This window comes from Erinaceus europaeus, chromosome 21, assembly GCF_950295315.1.
Source record: "Erinaceus europaeus chromosome 21, mEriEur2.1, whole genome shotgun sequence".
NCBI classification, from domain to species: domain Eukaryota; kingdom Metazoa; phylum Chordata; class Mammalia; order Eulipotyphla; family Erinaceidae; genus Erinaceus; species Erinaceus europaeus.
Window position 1 is genome coordinate 38,253,955 of NC_080182.1, and position 12,612 is coordinate 38,266,566.

Genomic DNA, 12,612 nt, shown 5'->3' on the forward strand with positions numbered 1-12,612 from the left:
CATTTTTTATCTCAAAGACCTTCTCTCTTCTATTCATTTGTTACAGAAAAGTAATTGATAGGGGAGGGTTTTTGTGTCTTTAAAGACTAAGAAATATAGTAGAAGTCCTTTCAGCACTGTAGTGACTCTCCTAGTGTGATCCTTGGACCACTAACATAAGCACCAACTGGGTACTCACTAGAAAAGTAAGCTCTTGGCCTCACCTCTCAGCCTTACTAAATCAAATGCTGGAGTATGCCCAGTAAACTGTGTTTTTGATCGTCTTTCTAGGTTGTTGTGTGCACATGGCATTTTGAGGATCACTGTTAGCCTGAGTTGTTTTGGTCTTTGTTTCTCTGTGATAGCAGCTCCAGTACGCACAAAACCTAATATTCAAAGAGGTTTTGCTTGTACATGCTATCTTGAGAGATAGTATATCATGGTGTTTGAAAACATGGGATGAATGACTATACTTTCAGAGATGATTTGTATAGTCCCTTAAGTGAGACTCTCTTGATTTATAGCTCAGCTTATTACTTATTAGTGTGCTGTTTGGGAACAAGATTCTTTCCTTCCTCCTTCCTTTTCTTTTCCTTCCTTCCTTCCTTCCTTCCTCCCTCCCTCCCTTCCTTCCTTCCTTCCTTCTTCTTTCCTTCCTCCCTCCCTCCCTGCCCTCCTTTCTTCCTTCCTTTTTTATTTATTTCTTTCTCTTCCCCTTTCTTTCTTTCTTTCTTTCTTTCTTTCTTTCTTTCTTTCTTTCTTTCTTTCTTTCTTTCTTTTTTTTTACCAGAGCACTTTGAAGCTCTGGTTTATGGTGGTGTGGGGGACTGATCCTGGGATTCCGAAGTCTCAGGCATGAGAGTCTCTTTGCATAACCATAGTGCTACCTTTCCCTGCCAAAATTCTTAACTTGTCTATGCCTCATTTTCCTCTACTGCAGAAAGGAGATGCTAATAGTATCTAGCTCACACGAATTTTGTGAGATTCTAATACACATTAGGGCAGGGTGATAAAAATAGGAAGTCCTGAAGAAATATGATTATTTAATCTAGTGAATATAGAGGACACTGAAAAATAAAGAATTAGCAGTCAGTCTGGGAAATGTTGCACTTCACATAAAGGAACATATTCTCTTTAAGCATTCATTCTTTTTTTCCTTTCCTTTTCTTTTATTACTTTTTTTTCTATTTTATTTGATAGGACAGAGAGAAATTGAGAAGGAGACAGAGAGGGAGGGAGAGAGAGAGAGACACCTTCAAAGTTGCTTCTCCACTTGTAAAGCATCCCGCTGCAAATGGGGAGCAGGGGCTCGAACCTGGGTCCTTGTGTGGTTCCTTCCACATGGCAACTGAAAAATATTCACAGAGTTAGGCTTAAAAAAATGCTTGGAGACTTTCAGTGAGTAAAAGTATTATAAAGTGAATAGGAAATGAGGAAATGGATGCTCAATACTTAGGCTTAATTTGGTTGGGGAGGAACAGAAATGAGATGGTAATTTTAGGGTGGCATGGATCCTGAGGAGGAAGGTTATTCAATTTATTAGCCAAGACAGTTGAACATGTTTAAAAATGGCAAAGAAGTCATTAGGGAAAAGGAAGATATTGAAGTGATATGAAGAGAGTGCTAATAATGGGAGTTTCTGAGACAGTAGGCGTGGAAAACCACAGCCTAGAAGGAGGGTTTGATTTTAGATAGTCTCAGAAAGTTTTGGCAGCTCTTCTATTCTAACAGGAGATCAGGGGGGTGGGCTGGGTGCAGATGCTTACAGGTTTGGCAGAGGGAAGTTGAGAGGTTTCTACTTGGTGGCTTCTATTTTCTCTGTGAAGGAGTAGACAAGGCCATCTGTTGAGTGTGATAAAGGAGGTGTGAAGGTTAGAAATTTGAGGAAAGTGAAGACTGTTTAAAACAGTCACTTGAGAGCAAAAGAGAAGACGATCAGAGAAATGTAGCATGGATATTATGAGACTCCAGATGAAACTGGTGACTGTAAATTTATAACAGTGTGTCTGGGAACCTCTGTGCTCACAAAGCCCATAGCTTACTTGGTGACAAAAACATACTATGTAACACATAGTAGAAAGTGAAGATGAGAGGGAGGAAACCTCCAACTTGGCATCTAAAGGTAAGTGAACACTGGGGCCAGGTGTTGGCACGACCAGTTGAGCACACCCATTACCATGCTTAAGGAACCGGGTTCAAATCCCAGTATCTACATGTGTTCAGTGGTAGCTACGAAAGTGATGAAGTTGTGTAGATCTCTCTCCCTTCTCAACTCCCTCTTCCCTTTCAATTTCTTTCTGTCTGTATTCAAAGTAAATGAATCAATAAGAAAAGATAAGTGAGCACTAGATAGGTGAAGATATGGAAGGAGTTTGCATCAACAAGAGGGGAAACATGAGAAAGTCAGGAGGTGTGGGGAAACTGAGGCACTGTGAGGGTATAGGGGAGGCAGGTGGTGTGGTTTGCTAGAAGAGACTTTGGATAGGAAAGCAATAGGCAGCACAAGCGTGCTCTAAACCAGCGGCTCACCAGGCTGGGGGCAGCATTTGCATCATCTGGGACCCTTCCCAGACCTTAACCGATCTGAAAATCTGGGAGTGGGCCCAGTGATGGTGTGTTTTAACAGGTCCTCCAAGCAATGTTGATGCAAGCTAATTTGGGGGGTCTGTGTTTTAAGCAAATGGAAGACTGATTCAATTGTCCTTTTTTGCATGAGGGTGACACGATGAGATTAAGGTAAGCTCACAGAGCTCTAGTCACAATATGGAAAATGGAAGGTCCCATTTGGAGACCTGTTGTGTTCAGTCGCAGATGCCCACAGAGTTCATTCCTCAGCTGGATTACTGACCCCAAAGCTAGTCTATGTACTTTACCAGGTGAGTACCACCAGGGCCTTTAATATGGATTTAAGTAGAATGCAAAAAGCTTTAGTTGTCTGGGAAGTGGTGCATTCCATTGAGTGCACATGTCACAATGCACAAGGACCCAGGTCCAAGCCCCCTGTTCCCATCTGCAGGATGGGCCCATGACAGCCGTTGTCTCCATGGTGGCCAGAACCAGTTGCCTCTTTGGAAGCTCCCAGAAGAGCACACCTCTCTAGCAGTTCTGCGCTGCAAACCCCCCCCCCCCCCCCAAGTCTGCTCCCAAGTCACTCTCACGGTTCTCAGGCCCATGCTTCCCAGGCCTCCACCCACCCAATTTCAGCACTCCGCTAACTTGGGACCCTCAGTTCGCCACAAAGTGTAGAAGGACTTTGGCAAATGTCAACATAGTATATGTGCTAGACATTATCATTTAACGTTCTTTGAGTGATTATGGAGAGTGCAGGAAAGAATATGAATCCAACAGTTGCCCGACATATCTTTGGGACAAAACTTGCTAATTCTGAGACGAAGCTATGCCTTGTATTTCTAAGAAATGTGTTTTTAAAAATATATAGCATGCTGAGATCTCTCCAGAAAAGCTCTTTCAGACTAAGAGGCAACATATGTCTGAAAACTAGAATCTGTTTAAAAGTAACTGTTTAAGACTGGTTACGGATATGACGTTGGATACCCAGGTGTGGGATAAGATAATTCCAGCAAATTCTACCACTCGTCCCTCTCTATAAACTGAAACGTGGTTGGAGGGTCAGATGATCTGCATATACTGTTTTATTTGGAGATGAAAAATAGAATGATTTTCCTATAGGCAGAGACTAGGTTGGCACACCTGCTAAAAGATAGTGGAATAATTTTAGGGAGAGTGGTGCACACTACTTTCTAGCCAGTGATAGACATGTGGAATGGTCTGATACCTTCTCAGTATGTGTGAAGCCATGTTGTAACGTTCAAAAGGGGGAAGTATATGGAATTTGGAATTGACCACATTGGTCTTGGGACCTTAGTTTCATAACTTACACAAAATAATTATTTTTGGCTAATAATTGAAGATTTCGGGGTCTCTTTTTGTAAGATGGGTTGTGATAATTTGTTAGGGTGACATAATGTAGGATCCACTGTAGGTGATCACTAATGATTACTTTTTGCTTTCTATAACTATGTGAATGAAACTTAAGTCTTACTATATTTCCCAAATTACTTACTACTTTAACTTGTCAAAACATTTACTCTTGTTTCATTCTTAGGTTATCACCTTGTATAACATATATTTATGTAGTGGAATATATCACATATATAACTAACAGAATATTTATGCCAATTTAACTGTGTTCCACATTGTAACTCTCTGCCCACACAATATAAATTCAGGATGATTCTTATATTTAAAAAAATCTATTTCTGGGGCCAGGTGCACTAGGATAAGTGCACATGTTGTGAAGCGCAAGGACCCAACAAGGACCCTGGTTTGAGCCCCAGCTCCCCACCTGCAGGGGAGTTGCTTCACAAGTGGTGAAGCAGGTCTACAGGTGTCTGTCTTTCTTTTCCTCTCTCTGTCTTCCCTTCCTCTCTCCATTTCTCTCTGTCCTATCCAACAACAACAGCAGCATCAGCAGCAGTGACAACAATAATAACAGCACCACCATCAACGACAACAACAATGGAAAAATATAGCCACCAGGAGCAGTGGATTCATAGTGCAAACACCAAGCCCCAGAGATAACCCTGGAAGCAAAAAAAAAAAAAATCCGTGTGTGTGTGTGTGTGTGTGTGTGTGTGTGTGTGTGTGTGTGTGTGTGTGTGAGAGAGAGAGAGAGAGAGAGAGAGAGAGAGAAAGAGAGGGAGAGGGAGAGAGAGAAGGGGCTGAGCAGTGGTACACCTGGTTGAGTGCAGATGTTGTGATGCACAAGGTCCTGCAGGGTAAAGGAGAAGGAAGCTTCACGAGTGGTGAGGCAGGCTGCAGTTGTCTCTCTCTCTCCTCTCCTCCCCCTTCAGTTTCTTTCTGCCTACTAAATAAAAGACAGGAAAATAGTGACTGCCAGGAGTAATGGATTTGTAGTTTAGGCACCAAGCCCCAGAAATAACCTTGGTGAAACAAAAATAAAAACAGAGGAAAAAAAAAGAAAAGAGGAATGAAAGGAAGGAAGGAAGGAAGGAGAAAAATAGAGTGATATCTAGAGAGACCAGAGAACCACTCAGTTCTGGCATATGGCAGTGCCAGGGCCTCAACCTAGCACTTTGGAAGAGGTTTCCAATATGCAAGGCCTGCCTTGTAGTATTCAGCTCTTTCTTTGACCCCTCTAAAAGAATCATAACAGCGTTAGAATTACTTCATATCTTTCCCTTTTAAAACTTCAAGAGAAGTACTCCTGTCACCTGCACTGCTGGTGGAAATGTCAATTGGTTCAACCCCTGTGGAGAGCAGTCTAGAGAAGTCTCAGAAGGCTAGAAATGAACCTGCCCGATGACCCTGCAATTCCTCTCCTGGGGGTATCTCCTAAGGAACACAGCACACCCATCCAAAAAATATCTGTGTACACGTATGTTCTTAGCAGCACAATTTGTAATAGCCAAAATCTGGACGCAACCAAGCTGTCCCAACAACAGATGAGTGGCTGAGCAAGTTGTGGTCTATATACACGATGGAATACTACTCAGCTATAAAAAACTATGACTTCACCGTTTTCAGCCGATCTTGGATGGAGCTTGAAAGATTCATGTTAAGTGAAATAAGTCAGAAACAGAAGGATGAATATGGGATGATCTCACTCTCAGGCAGAAGTTGAAAAACAAGATCAGAAGAGAAAACACAAGTAGAACCTGAACTGGAATTGGCGTATTGCACCAAAGTAAAAGACTCTGGGGTGGGTGGGGAGAATACAGGTCCAAAAAGGATGACAGAGGACCTAGTGGGGGTTGTATTGTTATGTAGAAAACTGGGAAATGTTATGCATGTACAAACTATTGTATTTACTGTTGAATGTAAAACATTAATTCCCCAATAAATAAATAAAAAAGAAATACTTATATAATGCTATTAAAAATAGTGTCTTATGAGTCTAAAAATATTATGCTTAATGAATGTAAATTGTAATGTTTTCTCTAGTCTGGTAATAATGAGTCACTGAAGGTAAATAATAAGCATTGAACTTAGTTCCAGACTATGATTATAGTCAGGGTTGATGGAGATTCTTCTCTCCTCAGACTAGACATCTCAGCTTGATCTCTTATCTTGGTTCACACTTTCAGTTAATATGTAAGTATTTATAGCCAATTATTTGATTGACAACAACAGCTTATGGGACGTGTTCTGTGGAGATTTAGGAGGGGTGGCTCAAGAATTTTCAGAAGAGGATTCAAAATGACCACACCAGGATAATATATGTTACTTGACCAGCTAAATTAAGGAAACTCTATCATAATTTATATATATATATATATATATATATATATATATATATATATATATATATATATATATAATTTATTTTCCCTTTTGTTGTCCTTCTTGTAGCCTTGTTGTGGTTATTATTGTTGTTGATGTCATTTGTTGTTGGATAGGACAGAGAAAAATGGAGAGAGGAGGGGAAGACATAGAGGGTGACAGAAAGACAGACACCTGCAGACCTGCTTCACCACCTGTGAAGTAACTCCCCTGCAGGTGGGGAACTGGGGGCTTGAACTGGGATCCTTAAGCTGGTCCTTGTGCTTTGCGCCACATGCACTTAACCCGCTGTGCTACCGTCCGACTCACCTCTATCATAATTTTAAAATGTCAGGAAGAAGATAGGACTTATGTTGAGTCATGAAATTTGGAGGGGGATTCTGATAGAGAACAGGAGACTTCATCTGGGAGGGGCAACCTGAACAAAGCCAAGGAAAGTGAGGTCAGTTGATTGACCCAGACATAAGTACACCAGGTTGAAAGGGATGAGGGAGTAAATGCGGCTACAATGGTAGTTACACTGAGAAAAGTCTTGAGTGTTGGAATAGGAATTAGGATGGCAATAGACATTTTGATTAGAAAAATGATACACTATAAAATGTTAGAAACATCAATAGATTATCTGCGTACCAAAGGGGATAGGAAAGAAAAAAAAAGGAGGTAGGTATGCTCATTTGGGGGTTTGGTAGAGATCAGACACAAGTTGGAAAAGCTGTGTGTATATTACTATTGTGACAGGAGAACAGAGAAATGGGGCAGAAAGAATCTCCAAGAACTGGAGAATGGATAGGAGAGAACGTAATAGAGAAGGTATCAGAGATTGTCCCAAGATGGTCTCCAGTGATCTCCACCTCCTGACTTTCATGTCTTTGTGTGATCTATTCCCCTCGAGTATGTGCTAGACCTTGTAATTTCTTTCTAAACAAGACAGAAATGGGCAAATGTAATAGGATGTTACTTATGAGATTGGATTATGGAAAGACTGACTTTTGTCTTGCTTGCCTTAGTTTGCTCTTTCATTTAATTATTTTAATGGAAGACATCTGTCATGTTGTCAGCTATACTACAAAGGAACTTAATCGGTTAAGAAATGAAGGAGGCCTCTAGGTAACTAGCAGCTAGTAAGGATCTGTGAGGCCCTCAGTCCATCAATTCCTGAAGAACCGAATTCTGCCAACAACTTATTAGTGAATTTGGAAGTGGCTCCTTCCCCACTCAAGTGAATGGAACCTAGAGGTAATTATAGTCTTCCTTAAAAAAAATTGTTATTACCTTTATTTATTGGATAGAGACAGTCAGGAATTGAGAGGGTGGGGGAGATAGAGAGTGAGAGAGAAAAAGAAACACCTGCAGCCCTGCTTCACAACACGTGAAGCTTTCCCTCCACCGCAGGTGGGGACCAGGGGCTTGAACCTGGGTCCTTGTGCCTCACAACATGTGCATTCAATCAGGTATTGAACACACCACCTGGCCCCACGATGGCACCACCTGGCCCCACGATGGTCATGACTGATGCCTTGATTACTACCTTGTGACTCCCAAGTATAGTGACTTAAAGTAGTATTTACTATTTCACAATCTTTTGTTGTTAGTGAGCTATCTGGGTGATTCTCTGTTTCAGAGTCTGTGAGATGATATTCATATCGAGGCTTAACTGGGAGCAATCTACTTCCTAGACTGGGAGAATTAAGTTCCTCTTGGGTTATTGGATGTAGGCTCCATTTCTCACAAGCCACTGGCTGTGCTTCTTCCTGGGCTCTTTGCCATATGAACCTTTCCCTAGAGAATCTCCCCAGAAGACAAATTGTTATATGGAGCAAACAAGAAAAGGAGGAAGAGGAAGAGAGAGTACCAGTGAGAGAGAGAGAGAGTGATAGCAAGATGGAAGTCAGTCTCTGGAACCTTATCAAAGGAGTGTTATGCATCACTTTTGCTATATTCAATTCCCTAGAATATGGTAGGATTCTTTAGTTACTTAGCTCTGACCTGCATTCAAGAGGAGGAGATAAAATAACAGCATGAATACCAGAAGATGATCACTGGATGTCAGTCTGAAACTGCCTACCACAGCTATCATTATTTATTGCAATTTTTGTTGTCTTCCCCGAGGACCTTAGGCTCCTGGAAGGGTCTAGTGCTTTATACATAAGTGCTTAATAAATATTTATTGAGTAAATGAGATGATGTTTGCAAAGACTTTAAGAGGTTTCTCAACCATAATTTTCAACTGAGATGTTAAGACGTAGATGTTCTCTTCAATTGGTCAACCGTATGATGAGGAAATAGTGAACCTCTTTGGCCCTAAGAACAAAAGCCTAGTTGACTTAATTGGCTGTAAAAACCCAGGGCCTGATTCTGTATTTGTGCCTGGTTGAGGGCACAAATTGATACCTATGTTTGGTTTATAGCGCATTCACCAGACTCTCCCCTGACATGGGTCTGTGTCGTCCAGAGTGAAAGGTATTTGCAGGAAATACCTACCTAGTGGGGACATGTTAGGTATAAGTACATAAATTAGGGATAACATCCTGTCTCTGGTTCTTTCAAGAGGTGTCTATCTTCACTTCCCTCCTCCCATTTCCCTTTATCTCTTCTCCCTGAACCGGAGCCTATAGAATGAGCTCGAGGGAGTGATGGGAGACAGTGTCCTGTACTCTACCTGACTTCTGGAAGGATTAAGTTCCATTTAGGGAATCTTTGGAGAGCCCAGGAGAGATAGTACTATACAAACACAGGCAGATTTTCTTTTGCCAAGAAAATTCTAGGCACATCACAATACCACGGCTCTCCCTGAGTGGTTGGTCTGACCTGAGAATAGCAAACAAACAGCAAGCTGTGATCTGTTTTTAATTCCAAATGAAAATCCACCCCTGAATAGAAGCAAGGAGGAGAAAAGGCAGCTCAGCTCCAATATGTGCTTTGGCTGAGGGCCCCAGGAAGCCTTGCTTCTGTTAACCTCAGTCCAACTTCCTCTCTACTCAGGGTGTCAGTCTCCAAAAGCTCCGCTCACACCACTGGAATGGTTGTGTATTGAGGATAAGGATGTTGACAATAGGGTTTAAGCTGCATAAATAACTGCAAATTGCTGCTCAGCCCCAGCAACTGCCAGCACAGAAGCAAGGGAAGAGAGGGTATTTGGAGCATAAGTTGTGGGGAGGGGGGTGCTGGGAAATACATAATGTAGAATCTGGCAACCAGCTCTGGGTGTAAAAGACACTCTGACAAGGTGATCACAGGCCACCCACAATTGTTAGGCAGTTACAAGAAGTTATTTTGACAGGACATGTGGCACACTTCAAATAGAGGAATCAAACCCCCAACTGATTAGTGACTTTTCTGTTGCAGAAAAGTTCTGGATCTAATGGAGCTACCGAGGCATAGTACACAGGAGAGCACCACCACACATTATTTTGTGACTCTCATCTAATTCTGGTGGTGTTGGGATGTGCAGCACGAAGCAAGCAAAGACAAGAAATGCCATTTGTGGAATTGGGAAGGTGACTTAAGTGAGTAGAGTACATTTCTTGCATGTGAAGAACTAACTGGGTTTGATCCCAGGCATTGCACACGGTGGAGTGACACTCTTCTCCCCTCCCCTCCTCTCCCTAGTTTCCCATCCCCTTCCCTCCTCTCCTCTAATCATAGGCTGGCAAGGAAAAGTTTGGGTTGAATTACAAGAGTATTTGAGAAATGTTTACAGCTTTAATGTATAAGGTTGGGCCTACTGGGAAGAAAAACAAACAAACAAACAAACAAACAACAAAAAACAATGCCCCAAAACAAAAAAGGTATGGGCCAACCACTTGCAAGAGTCAGAGAATTTTTAGTCATCAACAAGAGAACAGAATACTGTTAGGTAAGAGACTTCACCTGCATTTTGGAAAGCCATACCCAAATTTTACTTTGATGTGTATATACATTATTGAAATTTGTGAGGATTTCACAGACTTTAATTTTTAGATAGTATTTATAACTTAAAGAAAAATCTAAATGAATTTATGAAAGTTTTAAAGGATTACCAGGACAGAAGTGTTTAGTATAAAAAATTGTGCTGGTCATTCTTCATGAGGTCATTGATGTCTACACTGAATTTCTATAACATGTGTTAATTGTGCATTAATTCTATTTGAATCCTCTATCAACCTTGTGAGGCAGATACTATAAGTCAGATCTTGTATACATCATTTTATATGTGATGTGTCATGTCATATTCGAGAATGTGTTTAAAGCCACTCAACAACTGATAGACCATTCATGCCTTTTTTTCCCCCCTGGCACTGTTGTAGTTTATGACTGTTGTTTCAGAAACATTATTTATTGTACTCTCTTTTATTCATAAACAGTCTTATTTGTACAATAGACTTCAGGTGACCTGATCTAACTATCAATAGTAAGTGAAAGGGCTGAGGTGTGAGCTCAACCAAATCCTATGTGTTTGCCACTGCTCTCTAGTCTCCCCCTATTCCAGTAAGAACTGTGTTGAATCTTATAAGATGCTTGCACAGCTAGAATTGGGGCCAGTGTTTCAGGTATCATTCCAAATTTATGTGGCTACACAAAATGTTTTCCTAAGCTTTAACTACCCAATCCACAAATAACCTTAGATGATTCATCAACCAAAGGTAAAACCAGAGAGTGGGCTTATGTAGAGAAGACTTACTCCAAGTATTGAGCTTGGGTGAGTTATACTACTGCTTGATTTATATTTCTCAGTAATATTATCAAGGACTCAACTTTGATATTTGTTTTCTTCCTTCTTTCACTAATTCAGTCCCAGCTTAATTTCCTGATGGACTTTCTCTGTGATTGTGAGGTGACTTCTAGCAATCATCAAGGTGACATTTTCACACACTCATATATCGAAGGCTTCTCCTCTTCCTGTCAGTGAACAAGAAGCCTGATGCTTGCATTGCTAGAAATAAAATAAGCCTAAGAAGATGAATGAATGATTTTTTTATTTAGTAATTTAGAGGTAGATTACTAACCATCCCTAAACCAGTCGTCATGTTAAAGTTAATTTGGAGGTAGGTTCAGATCATTCTGATTTGTAGATGAATTAGGACTCACTTCAGGGACTGGGGATGAGATGGATAGCCCCAAATCTCTTGAACCATATGAGGGAGACCACACAAACCATAGGAAAGAGGAGAGAAGCCTGGATGAGACACTGTGAATCTCTTTGGTCTATCCAGCATCCATCCGTAGCTTTCTGTCATGAGGGGGAAGCAACCAAGGTCATTGCATTAGACTCAATTCTCATTTCTCTAGAGAAATGTGAGTCCCTTCCCATCACGTCTGGATACAACTCCTTGTAGCCTAAGGACTTGGTAATAATAAGTCATTCACCTAAGGTATTACTCAGATAGAGTCATGGTTAAGAGGATAACTACAATAAAGCTACTGTTTGAAAAGAGGAGAATGGAAAAAAGTACGTATCAGTCATTCGTTTAAAATAGTACCATTCCTGCTGGGCAGAGACCAGCGGAGGATTCCTTTGATGCTCATGCTGCCCAAGATGTTCACTTTACAGATGCGCTGCCGCCCATACACACCCCAAGAAGCAGCATGATGCTGACCTTAAGAGGAATTTGGGTTTGCAGTCAAAATGTATGGGCTTCCATAGTCGGCTTTCTCTCTCTCTCTCTGTCTCTCCCTGTCTCTCTCTGTCTCTCTCTGTCTCTCCCTCTCCCTCTCCCTCTCTCTCCCTCTCCCTCTCTCTCCCTCTCTCTCTCCCTCTCCCTCTCTCTCCCTCTCTCTCTCCCTCTCCCTCTCTCTCCCTCTCCCTCTCCCTCTCCCTCTCCCTCTCCCTCTCCCTCTCCCTCTCCCTCTCCCTCTCCCTCTCCTTTTCCCTTTCTCTCTCCCTCTCCCTCTCTCTCCCTCTTCCTCTCCCTCTCCCTCTCCCTCTCCCTCCCTCTCCCTCTCCCTCTCCCTCTCCCTCTCCCTCTCCCTCTCCCTCTCCCTCTCCCTCTCCCTCCCTCTCCCTCTCCCTCTCCCTCTCCCTCTCCCTCTCCCTCTCCCTCTCCCTCTCCCTCTCCCTCTCTCTCTCCCTCTCCCTCTCCCTCTCCCTCTCCCTCTCCCTCCCTCTCCCTCTCCCTCTCCCTCTCCCTCTCCCTCTCCCTCTCCCTCTCCCTCTCCCTCTCCCTCTCCCTCTCCCTCTCCCTCTCCCTCTCCCTCCCTCTCCCTCTCCCTCTCTCTCTCCCTCTCCCTCTCCCTCTCCCTCCCTCTCCCTCCCTCTCCCTCTCCCTCTCCCTCTCCCTCTCCCTCTCCCTCTCCCTCTCCCTCTCCCTCTCCCTCTCCCTCTCCCTCTCC